The following is a 15,615-nucleotide window of genomic DNA, read 5'->3' on the forward strand; positions in this document are numbered from 1 at the left end:
AATTATGTTGGACTGTGACCTCCACAGAACTCCATCAAAACTGTTTTATTTAATTTTGTCTAAAGAGTGTAGCATTGCCTCCATAGACTTGCACCAAAATTGACTCATTTTGCTTCAGATTATTTTTTCCCCCACAGGATTGCATTATTACAGCTCGAGCTTGTTCCTCATTGCTGTAACCAGACACTTTATTCCAACCTGGGTTATGTGTTAAATGCCTTTTTAGGAGATTTTATATTTTTCATTGTGGGGCGAGCTCTGCGTACCTGTGGGCAGAGCCCTGCTCAGCAGGGCATGGCTCACAGTGCAGGGGGCCAGAGGAGCTGCAGCTGGGTAAGCACAAAGCTGAAATTAGCTTCTCGTTTGGGTAGCTCGATGTCTCTGTTACTGGGGCAGGGGAAAGGTGAGGGCATCTGCAGAAGCAGCGGGGACCATTGTTTCCCTTGTTTCCAACAATCTCTCCGTTGAAGGGCCCTTGCTCCTTTGTCATTCATAAGAGCTACTGCAGCAGAAAGGCACTTTCTTTTTTCTAACTGAAACGGGCTTTAATAAAGCTATTGTATTTGATCGCTGGTTAAGGAAGCAATAATTTAGCATAATAAAAAAAGATCATTAATGTTCAATGAACCTAACATTCTGCTCCAGTTTTTGTTGCCCTAGAGAGATGGAGTAAACTCTTCTTCCTTAATTGAAGACTAAATAGAGTACATTTCATTTTTCATTTCCAGCACTTTTTCCAATAGGCTTGTGATGTTCACTAATGTGTGCTGAAAGGGCTGGACTGCCTACAAGCAGCAGAGAAATTGGGTGGGAGGGTTTAGAGCACATAAAAACTTGCTTGTTCCTCATCAGACAGCTCTCTAGGGCCTTTGACTTCTTTCTTGACAAGCCTCATTTCTAAAGCCCCTAAGGACCGTGCCAAGGAGATGTGGTAGTCCATTACATTATAAAATAGAGAGGAACAGAAGACAACGCTCACGTCCCTAAATGTCCCACAGCCAGCCCTCCACAGGACAGCTACATCAGGGAAAGATACTGCTAAAATTTGGGTTTGGATGGCATTTTGACTGCAAATGCAATTTTGTATGAAAGCAAGCTGATAAATTCTTACAGGCATAAGGTTTGCATCACTGCAGCTCTGGATTCAAATGCCAAGGCCCACTCCCATGAAAACACAGCCATTGTACTTTGCACTGGTGAAAGCTTAGGGCCACCTCCATCTCCATGGATCACTTCAAACACTTATCGCCATCATTTGCAGTCACCTGTACCCATCTATCCTTCCAGAGCCACACCACAGCTCCCGTCCTGAGCACTCCCCTCACATGGGTTGGAATGTGCCTCTGCATCCAATACTTCATCAGTATTGTTGGGTGCAAGGCTGGCTCTGGCTGCTGTGGCTTGTGCAGGAGTGAGCTCCGGCCATGTGTAAGACAAGGAGGTGAGGCACATGGCAAACACTGCCGTTTCAGCTCTGCCCAAGCGGCTTGCTCACTATCTGCAGGCAAAAGGTGAGCTGCTTCCAGCCTAAGCGCTGGGCCAGCTGGACCTGACTGACTTAAATGCCTGAGCTCAGCTGTCATGAAACAAGCAACTCCCCAGAAAAGCTGTGGCACGGCTAATAGCATCCCTGTAGCCTTCGTTTAGTGCAGTAAAAGAGGGCACCGCCAAGGACCATTTTTCCCCTAGAGTCTTCCTTGATGGATTTTGCAATTGGAGAATGCACCATCCTCATTCCCTGCTGTGCAAGAGCAAAATTAGAGGACACAATGATCAGCGGCAAGAAGCAAACTGAAGCAAACTAGGTAGCAGTGCTGCAGCAGGAACTTAACCTAAATAAATAATAAAGGACTTCCAGTGCACGTTGTTACACTGCCTGATGTTCAGGCCAGACATCGTTGATAAAAACCACGCAAATTGCAGTGATAATTAACAAGATGAACGATAATCGCTTGTTCTGGAGCCACAGCGAGTCCCTGGTGATGCACAGCGGATTCGCTGTCACCGAGGCTGTGTGGGCGCGAGTGGGTGTTCGTGCGGGCATCGCAGGACGCCAAGTGCTGGGCCCGCGGAGCGCACGTTTAGAGGGTGTCTGACTCCTCCAGGCTGAGGACCAGCAACAACGCAAACCCACCGAGCCGCCCGCGCGGCATCGCCGGTTTAAGGCTCCGGAGGGCCCGGCCCGGCCCCGGGGGCGGAGCGGGACGGGGAGCGCCGGGCGGGGGGTGCGCGGGGACCGTGGGGTGGGGGAGCCTCGGCGGTGGCGACAGTGGGGCATCGCGGGCGGTGACTGTGGCGAGGGGACACTGATCAGGCATTTCCTCTGCTGCCCAAAATAGCCGGGAAGTGACCCGCGGTCGCGCAGAGCCGCGCGCTCCGTGGGCAGGCACAGGTGCCATGCGGGGGAAGAAGGGATGGGGACGACAGGAAGACAAGGTCAGGGATGGTCTAAGGCAAAACACTGCCGTGTGAGTAGGGGTAGATGTCACCAGTCCAGGGTGTTATAAGTAAATGAAACTTATGCTAAAATATAGCAGCAAAAATTTATTAAAGATTTATATAAATTGCAAATTAGCAAAACAGCGTGCTGGGCTGCCGGGGAGACCCCTGCTCCACACACGGCCAGCAAAGCAGTGGGCAAAACCAGTATTCTTTATACTATTGTCAATTCCCTTCCCATAGTCACTTGTTATCCTATTGGATCCGAGTTCGCAAGTCTGGTTCTGGTTGGTTCTTTTGCAAGCTCGCTTTTAGTTGCCAGGTACTTTCCTTTCCGTAGTCTTAGGTAATTTTTCATCCTTGAGGCCTACTGTGTGAGTCTCTTCCAGATGTCCATCTTGGATACTTTTTATCGTCTTCATTCTTGACCCTTTGATCTTTGTCCGTTCCTTCGTTACTTTAAGCGTACACTTTTAGACAATATACAAAAGACTTATTCAGTAAGGCATAACAACTTGTTTTGTCAGCTTAGAAACTGCAGCTGCAGGACTATCAGCTTATAGTACTGACAGATTAATTGCCCATTCTGTAACTTACAGGCCTTAACAGAACCTTGATTACAAATATATATATATATAAATATAACATGCAATACTATTAAAAGAGTAAATTACTACAACTATTACTACTACTAATTTGATGAGTAAATTATGTTACAACTACTAATCTATTACAAGGGCAATGGTTGCTTTCCGTGAGGGAAACATCTGGGAGCTCCTGGCGTAAGTTATAATTGTGCACGTGGCTCTTGATAATCACCGAAGTGTGGGTTTCCTTGATGTCTGTGCCACCCAGCCGGCCTCTCCTGAACAGCTCCAGCCTCCTGCCATGTCACTCCAGGAGGTGGCTGAGCCTGCAGTCCTGCCCTGTCAGGTGGCAGCTTGAGGGCTGTTCCAGGAACCTGCTCGTGCAAGATGCCCTCGTAACCCTGGTAGGTTCCATCATATTTTTCCCAAGAAGTGGGCTGCATTACTGAAAGTCCAATAAAAGGGCAAAGCAATGGGAGGCTTTTAAACTATTAAACTAGACAGGGGCAGGAAGGATACTCAGAAGAAGCATCAGGAATTGGAAGTTTATTACTCAGTTGACAGCTACATTATTCATTAACAGACAAAACAATCTGTGCAAAAAGGTGGCACTCCCTGTGTTCCCCCATGTTCCTTCACTGCTGGATGCTTTAGGAAGCTCCTCTCCTACTTTGGTGCTGGTGAGAGAGGGGAGTGGAGTGCTTCAGGGGGGTCTGTCAGCAAAATATCACTCCTCTGGCCTTCAAGTTGCTTCCAACCATAGTGGAAAGGCTGGTGCCATGTGACAACTACCATGAGTAGTGCATGTAGCATAAGTGTTGTCTCATCTGGCAGTGTTAGCAAAAAGGCTAATGATGAGGGTTTTTTCCCAACTGCTAGATGGTGGGAAAAACATATGATTTAGCATATTTTATATGTAAAGTAGGGATTTCCATAGGATTTATAAAAACAGCTCCTGTTTTGTGCCCAGGGTTTGTTGTGATTGCAGCGGAAATTGGGCATATTAAAGTTGTTCTGAGAAATAAGACCTATTATCTGGAGGTATGGAAGAAATGTAACTTCAAGTCTTCATCTAGGAAGTAGGCTGTGTTCTTTCTTTAATGCTTAGTTGCTCCTGAAGATCAAGGCTTTTCTTTTTTCTAAGGGAAGTGTCACACCACAGACCCATTCATACAAGCAAGATTGCTATATAACTGTGTTCTTCTTTGTCCTTGTCTGTCTTTAGCATTAAGCAAACCAAGAACTCCAGAAAATCAGGGAGAAACATGGCTAGCTGAGTTGGGTTTTTTTTGGAGGAGGCAAGACTCCCTTGTTATATTTTGTGCTTTGGTTCAAGTTGCTATTAAAAGAATTTACTGATGCTTGAGCCCTTGTGACAACCTCACCTTCTCAAGGTTTTTTCTGGAGTCTAGTTTGGAGCAAAGTGATCTCTGAGGGGCTTGGTGTTGCAGTGAGATTACTGACAGTCCTCTCTGTCATGGCGTGCCCCCTCCTCCACCCCAACTCCCTGGAAGTTGTGCATAACCTGCCTTTAGTCCATGCTGACTCTTACTTAGATCATAATGTACACAGGTTGAATTAATTGAATGCTACTGATTTATATATACCCACATATAATCATTATGCTCCCATCTCCATTAGTGAAAAGATTAATACATGCTAGCTAAAGCTTTTATTTCCGCGGAGAACAATTTTTCTTGAAATAAGCTAGCAAGTGTGTGTTCATCATGTGTCCTGCTGACACCCTCCCAGGTACTTGGTTCCTTGCTGTACCATCTGTGTGAGGTGGGCTATGGCTGAGGACAGCCAGGTAAAGTTGTTATGAGTTAGAAATGCTCTGTGGGAAAGCATCAACATCTATGAGTTGGTAGGCTTCCTGCTGTGTGAAGAGAGGGTGGGTCAAGTAAAGGCCAAATAAGATGGATTAGTGTTTGTGCATAATTCACATTGTTGGCTTTGTCCAGGCTGGAAAGGCTTTAATGGCTAAGATTTTTTTAGCACTGGGATAGATCACATTGTCTACAGTGTGTGTTTAAGCCTAAAGGACTTGCCCCTGTCCCTGCAGAGATGTGCCCCTGCATGTTGCCATTGTGCTCACTTATTACGTTTATGACTGCTTACTTTAGAGAGAACAGTAATGCAAACCAGTTGGGACAGTATTTCATTTTGCAGAAGAGCCATATAGCAAGGGAAACCAAAAGTGCAGTGGGTGCCCCCACGCTGCTCAGTGGTCAAAGCTGCGGAGCTGCTGAAGTGGAGCCAGGTCGTGGCTGAAGCTGGAGTCAGGTGGAACTTATACACATATCTCTGGATTTCATGTTCAGTGTCTGCAGTGTCTCTTGAAAAAGGGAAAAATGTTCTTGTTTTCCACCTGTATCAGTCAGTTCAGGGGGATGTTAATGGACTATCAGGATGCTTCCTGACTTGTTTAAATCATTCTGCCTTCCATCTTGAGTATTACCAGTCTCTCAGGTCACTTGACACTGATGCTGCTTGCTTTCTGGAAGCAATCCTGCCAGCGTAGTATCTGTTATAAGGTTATGGTTTCTTTTGCTTGGCAACTTGGGGCACCTGTGTGAAAACATTGTGGCTTTTGATTTTTATCTCTTGCTGCTGTTTATGCTTGTTATGTCACAAGCTGATTGCTCAAGTGATAATTGTGCTGTCCAAAGTGGAGTCTAGTGATTGGCACTCCAGAAGCATCATGAGACTTAGAGCGAGAAAGACGGGTAAGGAGTAGGAAATTCATTCATTTCCGTGCACCAGAATCCAAATATATGTGAAATAGGATTTCATTTTGTTTTGTGACTGTCTGGTAAATGATATTTAGAAGGGCTCTTCAGCAGTGGGATGAGTACTGTGAAGTCAAAGAGTCTTGAAATAGTGGTAATTGGTGGGATGGCAAGGAAGTATTCACCTGCATCAGAAGGAATTTTGTTAGGGTCAATCAAGGTGCATCTAAAAATCCCCATATTGTTGGTTGTGTTGTTGGAAGCGATTAGTGCCCTTTAGAGGTGATCTCCTTTCCCACCTCTCATTGTCTCCAGTAGTACAGTTAGTTTAGCCTGGTCTTTGCCCCACACTCACATTGGAAGGCTTCTGTATTAGCATTGACCACCCTCATTAGTGCTGTGACATGTCCCTGGAAGGCTGAAACCATGGTTAGGTAGGATATCTACACCACTTCTTTTTTTCCATTGTGAATGGAGGTAAGAACCAAAGTGCCTGATAGCAGATGATGCCTGTTTGGTGTAGCAACCTCTTGTTTCTGGTGAGCCATGGTGGAAGGTGGTATCAGGATAAAGCAAAAATAGCAGCAACTTGATGTAAAAATCCAGTAGTCTTGTTAATAAGTGGTCTGGATTACTGGGCAGAAACACAAAGAGGACCTCCAGCATTCTTCCTGCTTTTCATTGTGTGAACAAGAGGGAGTTTGTCAAGAGTGATATCTGTGAGGGGCTAGATTTGGCAAAGAGCCTTAATCTCATATCTCCTAGCTTTGAAGTTATCAGGCAACTACTGTAATATCAACTACTCTTCTGATTTAGGGCCTAGGCTTCCCCTGTTATATGTGAGAACAGTTACTGAGAAGGTAACTGAGAAGGCTTCCATGCCAAGGAGAACACCTGGTTCATATTGGAATATACAGCAATGAATCTCCTTTTTCTGTATTCTGTCTAATTATGCATAGATGAGGAGATACTGAGTCCTGCCCCAGAGGGGTCAGCAGACCAAGAGCTGGATTGCTTCCCTTGAGAGGACCTGGCTTCAGGTCTGTCAAGCAGAGAGCATCTGAGCCTGACCTTTGTTGGAAGGGTGCTGGCTATGCAAAACAAGGGGATTGTGAAAGTATTACTTCATTTTGTTTTACATGTGGTCTGCCTGTGGCAAAGGCAAAAGAATGGTTCGGTGGATGAATTAGATGGGAAACAATGTGCAAGGCTGCTGCCAAGCTTTTTGGTCTCTGAGACTTAGGCAGTCTCCTCCCTGCTAGAGAAGGGAAAAAGAGTATCTAGAGCGTTTTGTTGGTAGACACTGAAGTGTCTTTGGGATTAGGTGGGAGGTTGAGAATTGACGTTTTGGAAGTTAGCATTTGAATCAAGGTTTAGTTATCTAAGCCTCCCTCTAGCAAAGTGTCAGGACATTTTTCAAATTCTGTTCTGTTAAATACTGTAGATGAAATCGGAAAATGCTCCTGAATAAGCTTTGATTAGACTTTGCCTCAACTGTTTCATTTGTCAACAAGCTGCTGCCTCTCAAGTAAGAGTAACAGTTTTTTGCAGGGAGTTGTTGAAGCGAATGAAACAAATATTTCAGGTATTCGTTAAGTGCCTCACACTTCACATTTTCTCTCCTGAAGATTGAATCCTTGATTGCTTCCTTAATTAGTACTTTTAAAATCTCTATTCCCATTTATAAATAAATCAAAATAGATATTCAGAGTATTAATTCATCAGGCACTCAATGTGCGTCCTAGAAAAGCAAATTTAACACCTGTGCCTGCAAAGAGTGAGTGCCCCCCACAAGCTCCTGAGCCACTGACTTTGGTGGTGGCAGTGCAGCATCCAGGAACATCTCTCATAGTCTGACTTCATTAACAAGGATGCAAAAAAGCCATGAGAAAAATGAATTGCCTGTGCAATTACATTTAATTTTCTTTCTAGAAGGTTTCCCAGTTCACTTGGCAGCTATTCTTTCTTCCTTTTTTTTTTTTCTTTTGCCAATTCATGCTTGCTTTCATTTTTTTCCCATTCTTTCTTGGTCCTTTTGACTGAACAAAAGCAGTCCCACAAGGGCAGGCTAATGTATTCATAGTTTTGCTGCAACTTGGCTGATAGAATAAGCTGAAAAATTGCTGCCTCCCATTGTTTACTGAGAATCTTTGTTGTGCTTTGTAGAGTTGAAATGAGTGCTGTCTCGTGCCCTCTGCTCCCCATCCTTACAGAACAGAGCCTGTTGTGTGGAACCTGTTCAGGCTGGAGATGGTGGAAAGGCTAAAGTTCAAGTTCACAGACCCAAAAGTAAGTTACAGAAGTGATTGCTTGTTTGAGCATTTGCTTGCTTGCTGTTGCCTTTCATTCTCCTTGATCTAAGTTCAGTGTATTGTTAATGCCTGTATGAACATTGCATTAAACTCTAATTAAGCCTGCCAATCAAAAAACCAGAGAAAGCAGGCTTCTAATGTGCTTAGTATTAAGTCGTATTTTCACCCTCAGTTTCTGACTATGAACATTTAACTGTTATGTGAGGGTTTGCTGTTGTTTCGTGTTTTATTTGTTTGTTTTTCTCTGAACTGCAGACAAATACTTAATGAATTTTTACCCCAGCATTTACCTTAATGGCTAGATTTTGTTATGGAATGGCTTTGGGCAATTATCACATGAAAGGTCCAGACTTTACCAGGCTGTAGCTAAGGTCACACTGGAGCATCATAGAGAACTCAAAGCTGTTCTTAGCTTTTTGTGCAATGTCAGAGAATATGATCAGGAGGGGTGAATACAACAAATCATTCCATAAGGTCTTTTTGTAAATAGGAGAGAAGGTGCAACATCTGGAGTACTGGATCCTCTATCTGACATTGGAGCAAGAGCCACCAATGGTTACAGCTAGTGTAAATCCTAATTTATTAACAAAAATCCAAAAGTGGAAGTATCAACTGATGTGGCTTTGGACCTTCCACTGAGGCATCAAGAGAGAGAAAGCTGCAGGGCAAAGCCACCATCTAGTAGTACCATTTTATAAACAGCCCTAAAAGAAGAGAGATGGCTTCTAATCCGCAACATATTTGTAAAATAAAGCATATTGGTAGGCTTGAGATTACAGTATTTGGTACAAGAAGATTTTCATGATTGTAAGGAAAAAAAAATAGGGATCTCACATTACAAAAAAGTCCCAAACCTCAAAGTCAGTAATAATCTTCTCTTCAGGAAGACATCGGAAGCTTAGCTGCCTTCTTTTGATATGAATTGAACAGGATAAAATAATAGCATAATCCAGAGACTAGAGTGACTAGAAGTTACCCCAACAGGTCTTTCCCATCTCTAACCCTCACCGTCTGTTTTCCTTTGGAGCCCAGGGGGGGTTTCTGCCCTTCAGAGCTGCTGAGTTGCACACTTTAGTTTTTGTGAAGTTTGCATCAAGTGTGGAAGTTATGTAGCAGTGGCAAGCCAAAGCTAGGCATATGAAAGGCCATGGAGGAAAGTTGTATCTGAAGACATGCTGCTCCCAGATAGGTCATCCTGGCTTATAAGACATCTCAGACTAATTAAACTTTAATACTATGGTTAGGGAAGGCTGACAGCTCTGGTCTAGCCTGACCCATTTCTCAATGTGCTTTTGTGCCTGCCCCATTTTTTTCACCTTCCTTCCCCTGCTGTAATCCTTATGGAACATCTGCCCTAGCCAGGAACAAATGGCAGCTTGTTCTCTGTGTGCCACGTCCTTGTCGGTACGCTCAGGTCCTGAGATCCTTCCGCCCTTTGTTCCTCTAGCGCTTTACCCCCGCCCCCAACTCTGTAAGACTTGATTAATCCGAATGCTGAAATCCCGCAGGTGGCTGTAGTTATTTTTAGCATTAATGTTAGAGCTCTGCAAAGGGTAGATGAAAATTTATGCTTTTGTCTCCTACGAGTCTCACAGCTTCTCCTTTCTCTGCTACAACTTGGATGGATTCCAGCATCCCCCCAAATACTCAAAATTGCCTTTTATTTCTTTAATTGAAAAGCTGTGAAAACCAGCAGTTTTGCCTCATGACCGTGGGGCAGAGTGGGTCCTGAGTCCCTTCTGGAGTTCAACATGTTCAGCTCTTGTTTGCAGACATTAAAACTCGTAAATCTTCATCCTGGAAAGAGCCTTTTTAGCACTTTCTGTTGTGGGATGGGAGAAGAAAGATTGTTAAGCATGTGAGCATTGAAACAGAATTTTCATAGTGGAAACTTGTTTTATTTTCTACTTTAATGTTTTCATCCACTCTTCCACTTCCTCCTGCAGCTAACATACCTGTCCTTGACTTCAGCAGGCTCCCAGTTTGTGCTTGTGTTGGTGTGGACAAAGATTTTTTTTTTTAGGTAAAAAATGTCAAGAATGCATTTGTGTCTCTCTCTGTTTGTGTCTTGTGCGTCATTCTTCTTCCTGGGCTCTGCACATTCAAGCATGACCATGGTGTTACAGTCTGACCAGACCCCCACTTAAAATGAATTTGATGTGTCAGGGAGACAGATGTAATTGCCATATATTTTCCAGCACATATTTAGGCATGCATGTGTGCCCACTTGTGCCAGTTGGGACCTGCTGTTTTCTCTATTTTCCTCTCTGGCTTGCAGTCCTAGTGCTGCTCCCCATACACAGGGAGGGCTGCAGTCCTGGTCTGTGGGGGCACAGAATGTTCCTTGATAAAGAAGCAGAAAAAGTTATTGATTTCTAAATTATTTTGCTTTTCTGAAAGCAAAATTTCTCTATTTGGTGCAGCATTTTCTAAAATCTTGAAGATTATCAGCAATACCTAGTAATGTACCTTTGCAGCAATGCTGTAGGCTTTGGGAATTTTGGGGTTCTGTGTTGCTCTGAACACAGCTGTAGTTGCTGTGTTAGAGGATCCCACCTTTTCCTCCGCCAAGCAGGGTTTGCAGCGTGGCTGTGCTGCACTGTCAGCCACTGGAGGGCTAAACAACTAGGGGTGTCTCCAATTATACGTATTATACGTTTCCCCATACAAACATGAAATGAATATGCTGAAGCAATTAACTAGACTTCATAGGCTTCAGCTGGCAAGCTTTCTGGAAGCTGTTCAAATAGGCAGCAACAGTTGCTGGGTAGGCTGAGAGGGAAGTAAGCTCAGGGCATTTGTTTTGTTTACGTGGTGAGGAAGACACAGGCAAGCTGAAAGGGGAGAAGATTCATTGATCTTGTTTCACCTCAATGAAAAAAAATTTAAAAATTTGAGACATCTCTGTATCTTCTTTTGTTTCAGTGTTGCCAGTGGAGAAATTAATCTTTTCAACATCTGAATAGGATTAAAAATTTGCCCTTACTCCCTACCATCACCAACACCTTTTTTTGGTAGTAATCAATGAGTTGATTCTGATAACTTCTGGTTTGGCAAATAGTGGTTCTTTTGCCTGAAGAGCTGAATGAGACAACTGCTGTTTTGACAAGCAGACCAAAGCTGTCAGGCTCCTTTTCCCTGTGGGCTGCTATACTTCATGTTCCTGGTGCCAAATAATATTTGACATTTAATTTAAGACCCTCAGTGCCTGCATATAAAGCTTTACTATGATAATAGTGATAAAGTGTCTGAGTGTTGGATTTGACACTCGTTTCTTCCTCTCTCCTGGTGCGTACCCATGTTCAATTTGGGCTGAAGGATATGACTTGAATTAAGCAGAGGAGGAGACTTAACCCTGAATTTTTTTTTTAAATGAATTGAGGAGGCCTGACTTAAAGATCTAACTATGATTCTTATTATGGCTATGAGATCTTTCACTGGCTCACTGCTAAGTTGCAAGGCAGAATTTATGCAGAAGAGAAGGAATGGGTGAGGGATAGTGTCAGCAGAACCTTCTGTTGTACAGAAGGACCTTCTGTTTGTAATTCGTCTACATACTGTATTGACCAGTAATGCATTTCCCACAGAAAAAAAAAAAAGGCACTAATAGCATCCACAAGGCTGTGTTTGTACTGAGGAGATAACTGGATTTTTTCTGAAATCACACTGAGCTGCATCAATGTTGATGGTGCTTTAGTCTATCCTGCAGGCAAAAGTAGGTCAGGCCAGCAGCTCCCAGGAGGAGAGGTCAGTGATGCCATAGCAGCTTGTCCCCTTTGGGGAGCACGGGCTGCACTGTTCTGGACGGGTGTGATGGAGGAGCAAATGACAGGGACAATATGTCTGTCTTTCATAAGCAGTCAAACTTGGAAAAAGCTGAGGTGGTGTGGTGGTTTGGAGCTGGCTCCTTGCCTAGTCTCCAAACCCCACCGCAAGAGCTCCCCCCCAAAAGGTGGCACAGAAACAGTCCTTGTCTCAGGCGATACAGGGACAATCAGAACTGAGCTAATTTTTTTTCTCCTTTTGCCTTCCACCATTTAAAAATGCCCTGCTACTGGGATCAACACCAGTGCTTTGTCACTTGTCTTCGCTGAGCAGTGAGAAAAAGCCATGGTGAGTCATGCTTTTAATGTGGAGATTAAAATAGTATTCGTGAGTGTGTGTTGGAGATAGTCCTTGTGCTACTGCTGGTAGAAAGCAATTGGGAGGTAAATTCTTACAGGATGATAAAAAATGTTTTACAGAGTCTCTGGAATCTAATGTGCTTCCCGTGAAGAAGTTATGTACCCAGTCCTACAGCAGAGACTAGAAAGAGTAGATGGATGGTGTTGGAAGTCTTTTAATTTAAAGTGAGTGGGCATAGCACAGTATGGGGGAATGGATTTTCTCAGCAGAACAAACATTCCACATCTGGCTTTCAAAATAGTGCCTGCGTGCATGAAGGCCCCCAGCTCCTTGTGTCACTTCCAATAACCCGCTTCCTCTGTAATTGTGTGGAGTGCACTTGTTTCTCTCCAGCTTTTAAAGCAGTTGATAAGATAGCTGTTCAAAACCACCCCCACCGAACACTCAAAACTCAAAAAAAAAAACCCAACCAAAAAACCAAACCCCCAAAATTGCCCTGTTATTCTTGGAGAGTCCTGGGGCTAATTTAGGATATGTGTGATGGAAAAGGTGTGTAGTTGCTTATGGTGTGATTAAAGTACAGGGAAGAAAGAGCTCACACAGAGAGGCTGAAAGTTCACTGATGAAACTTAGCTCCAGTGCATACTCGTATTCTTGCGATCGAGAACAGCCAGTGGAGACTAGTCAGGATCCCCATCCCCAGTCCTCATAAACAGTCTGCATTATGAGGCTTTTTTGTATATTTTCTGTGTCAAGGTTGCTTAGCCTGCAAGCCAGGGCTTTTGATGTCTCAGCGGATAGATTTGCCCAAGGGATGGCTGGCAGGTCTTGCCTTGCCTTGCTCATACCTCACTCAGGAGTTGATTTTGACTCACCACCTCCATTCTGCTGAAGTTGTTGTGTTGCATACTTTGCAGTGCTGTGGGGAATAGCTTTGGACCTTGGCTTAGGGTTTTATGTGAGAGAGATCTGCTCTAGTGATAGCAGGATCTGAGGCAGTGGGGCTCGCAGGGGGCTGTCTGCAGAACGTTGCAGTCACTGCCACAGCCATCCCATTGGCACTGCCAGAGCAGAACATAGAAACCCTCAAAAAATGCAGGCAGAAAGATGTTCCAGGAGCATCAAAATCTGCCCTTCCCTCAGGGCAGGATCATTTGTATCTGCCGTTTCCAACAGATGTTTGTCTAACCTTGTAGTGCAAACCTTCAGTGGTACTCCACAGCCTCTTTGGGAAGTCAGTGCAAGTCTGTTACTACCTTGAGCATTTGAAAACATTTCCTAATGTCTGTTTTAAAATATTCCTTGCTGTAATTTAAACCCACTATTATTAGCTCTTGAGTACTCCTACCACTACCAGCTTCCATTTTTCATTAAGAATAACTATTGCAAGTACTTATTCCTTATTAATAAGTGTCTTGTTCAGTGTTCCCACTTACAAAAATATACCAGATGCACTAACATGAATTTGAGATTAATTCATTAAGTAAAATGTGGGGAGGATTGGCAAGATCTGGCTGAAGCAATCTAGAATAATTAGCTGTGCTATTAATATGTCAGGCACATAGAAGCACTATATGATAATGCCATTTATGGAATGACAAAGCAGAAAGGAGACCTTTGCCAATTTTTGGTGTAATTGTGCAGGCTGCTGTAAGATTTTTGTTGCCTGAGTGGGACAGCAGGAAGGAGATGAAGGGGCTGATGAGTTGCAGGAAGAGGAAGCTTTGGGAGGGTTACCTTACCTCAGGTGACATAAATGGACTTTAGCTCAACCATCAGAGGTAAGGGAAGTCGTCAGAGTTCTGGCTCTTTGAGAAGCTTGAAGGAGGAAAGCATCTCACTTTTTTGTGGACCTAAGGGTAAATGTACAGGAAAATAGATTGGAATTTAGGGAACAAAGATTAGGTGTCATAGAAGGATAAATACATTGAAAGCAGACCCAAGGAAGCAGGAGATAAGAAAGTAGTAGAGGGGAGGTGCTGAGAGCACAGAATGGTAGGGACTGTGGGAAAGATACTGAAGAGATTCTTACTGCCAGATCAGGAGCCCATGCTTTTGCTTCAGCTGCTGTACAGCAGAGCAGGGAGCAGCAGGGATTAGGTACTGCTAATCCCACACTGAACTCCAGACTGTTAAACTGGATGGGTTTGGCATGTGCATGTCAATGTTTTGAGTCTTAATGGTGGCTGGGCAACATCACACTGCAAGCCTGCTGGGCAGAGTTGCTCTTAGACCATGTGTTTCTGTATCATTTCCTTATATGGGTTTATTATTTCACAGCAGATAAATTAGAATGTGTTTTGAGATATTCAATAAATAGATATGCTCTAGTAAGACAGAAATGTTAGCTGAATACGTAGAAAATTAAGAACTCTTCAGCTGTGTTGAAAAAGGACTGCTGTTCATTAACCCTTCTTTTTACTGGCCAATCTACCTGGCCACTCCAAGCAAGTGGCTATCAAAAGGTAAAGTGCACATCATGCAAAGGAGATGCTAAGCTATTGTTAGAGACATGTCTCTGAGGGAACTGAACTTCATGTTAAACGGATGAACTTGGACATATGTAAAGGACTGTTCCTGAAACTGCTGAGAGGGGAAAATGTGGTTTTAATTGCCTGCTTTTTGCATTCATGAGTGTCTGGACCAGCAATAGAGAAGTGTGTTTTTGTCCTATTCTGTCAGTTGCCTGAAAGAGCAGGCAGGCTGCCCTTGCCCTCTCTCAAGAACTGCACAAGCTACAAATCAACAGATTGAAGTGTGAGAGTCAGGAGACATGAACTCAAGTGTCTTGTCAGCTGTAAACCTGATCTGGCTCCAGGCAAGTCACTCATACCAGGTGCCTGCATCTCCCTCGGCTGCTCGGCACTGATCGTGTCACAGCACCGCTGCTGGAGGGGAGGCCTGTGGATGAGTCCTCTCTGGTCTTGCAGTTGCTTAGTGCAGCTGCTCTGTGCCTCACTCCTTGTATTACATGACCTGTTGTTCTTGAGTGAAAGCTTTCGCTTTTGTAAACTACAGTGGTTCAAACCTTATAGGATTGCATCTTAAAGATGCACGAAATTGAGTATAAACCTCCCTTTGTACAGCCAGATTTTTTTAAAACTGAACAGAACTGTTAAGGCTACGTTTAAAAAAACCAAACAAAACACTAAAACAAGGAGACTCAACTATCCATCCGCACTTTTCCTCTTTGAGCACCCAACAAATGTACTGCAAAAGGTAGGGCTGGTTTGAGAGCAAAGTAGAATTTGATGTCCTGATCACTTGCTGGTGCTGCTGTTTTCATTAAGGCTTTAATGTATTTTCAGGGCTTTTGTACAAAGGGTGAGATCTTTTTCCCTTCATTAATTCCCTGGACCACTAAGGGGCTAAGACCATTTTGCACAATCTTATTTGGTACATGAAGATTGTAGATCAGGG

The 15,615-nt window shown here is 43.8% G+C and overlaps 1 long non-coding RNA gene across 3 annotated transcripts in view; it reads left to right on the forward strand.

Moving 5' to 3' along the window:
- Nucleotides 1-2,222: 2,222 nt before the first annotated feature.
- LOC135415685 (uncharacterized) overlaps nucleotides 2,223-15,615 on the forward strand; it is a 67,128-nt gene continuing 53,735 nt past the window's right edge. Inside the window, exons 1-2 of one of the 3 annotated variants that reach the window (XR_010431231.1) lie at nucleotides 2,223-2,468; nucleotides 7,925-8,047. This is a non-coding gene — a long non-coding RNA (uncharacterized LOC135415685). Of the gene's footprint in view, nucleotides 2,469-3,174; nucleotides 3,222-7,924; nucleotides 8,048-15,615 lie in introns of those variants that run through there. The other 2 variants (XR_010431232.1, XR_010431233.1) reach the window with 2 other exon arrangements.

Source organism: Pseudopipra pipra, chromosome 6, assembly GCF_036250125.1.
Source record: "Pseudopipra pipra isolate bDixPip1 chromosome 6, bDixPip1.hap1, whole genome shotgun sequence".
Lineage (NCBI taxonomy): Eukaryota > Metazoa > Chordata > Aves > Passeriformes > Pipridae > Pseudopipra > Pseudopipra pipra.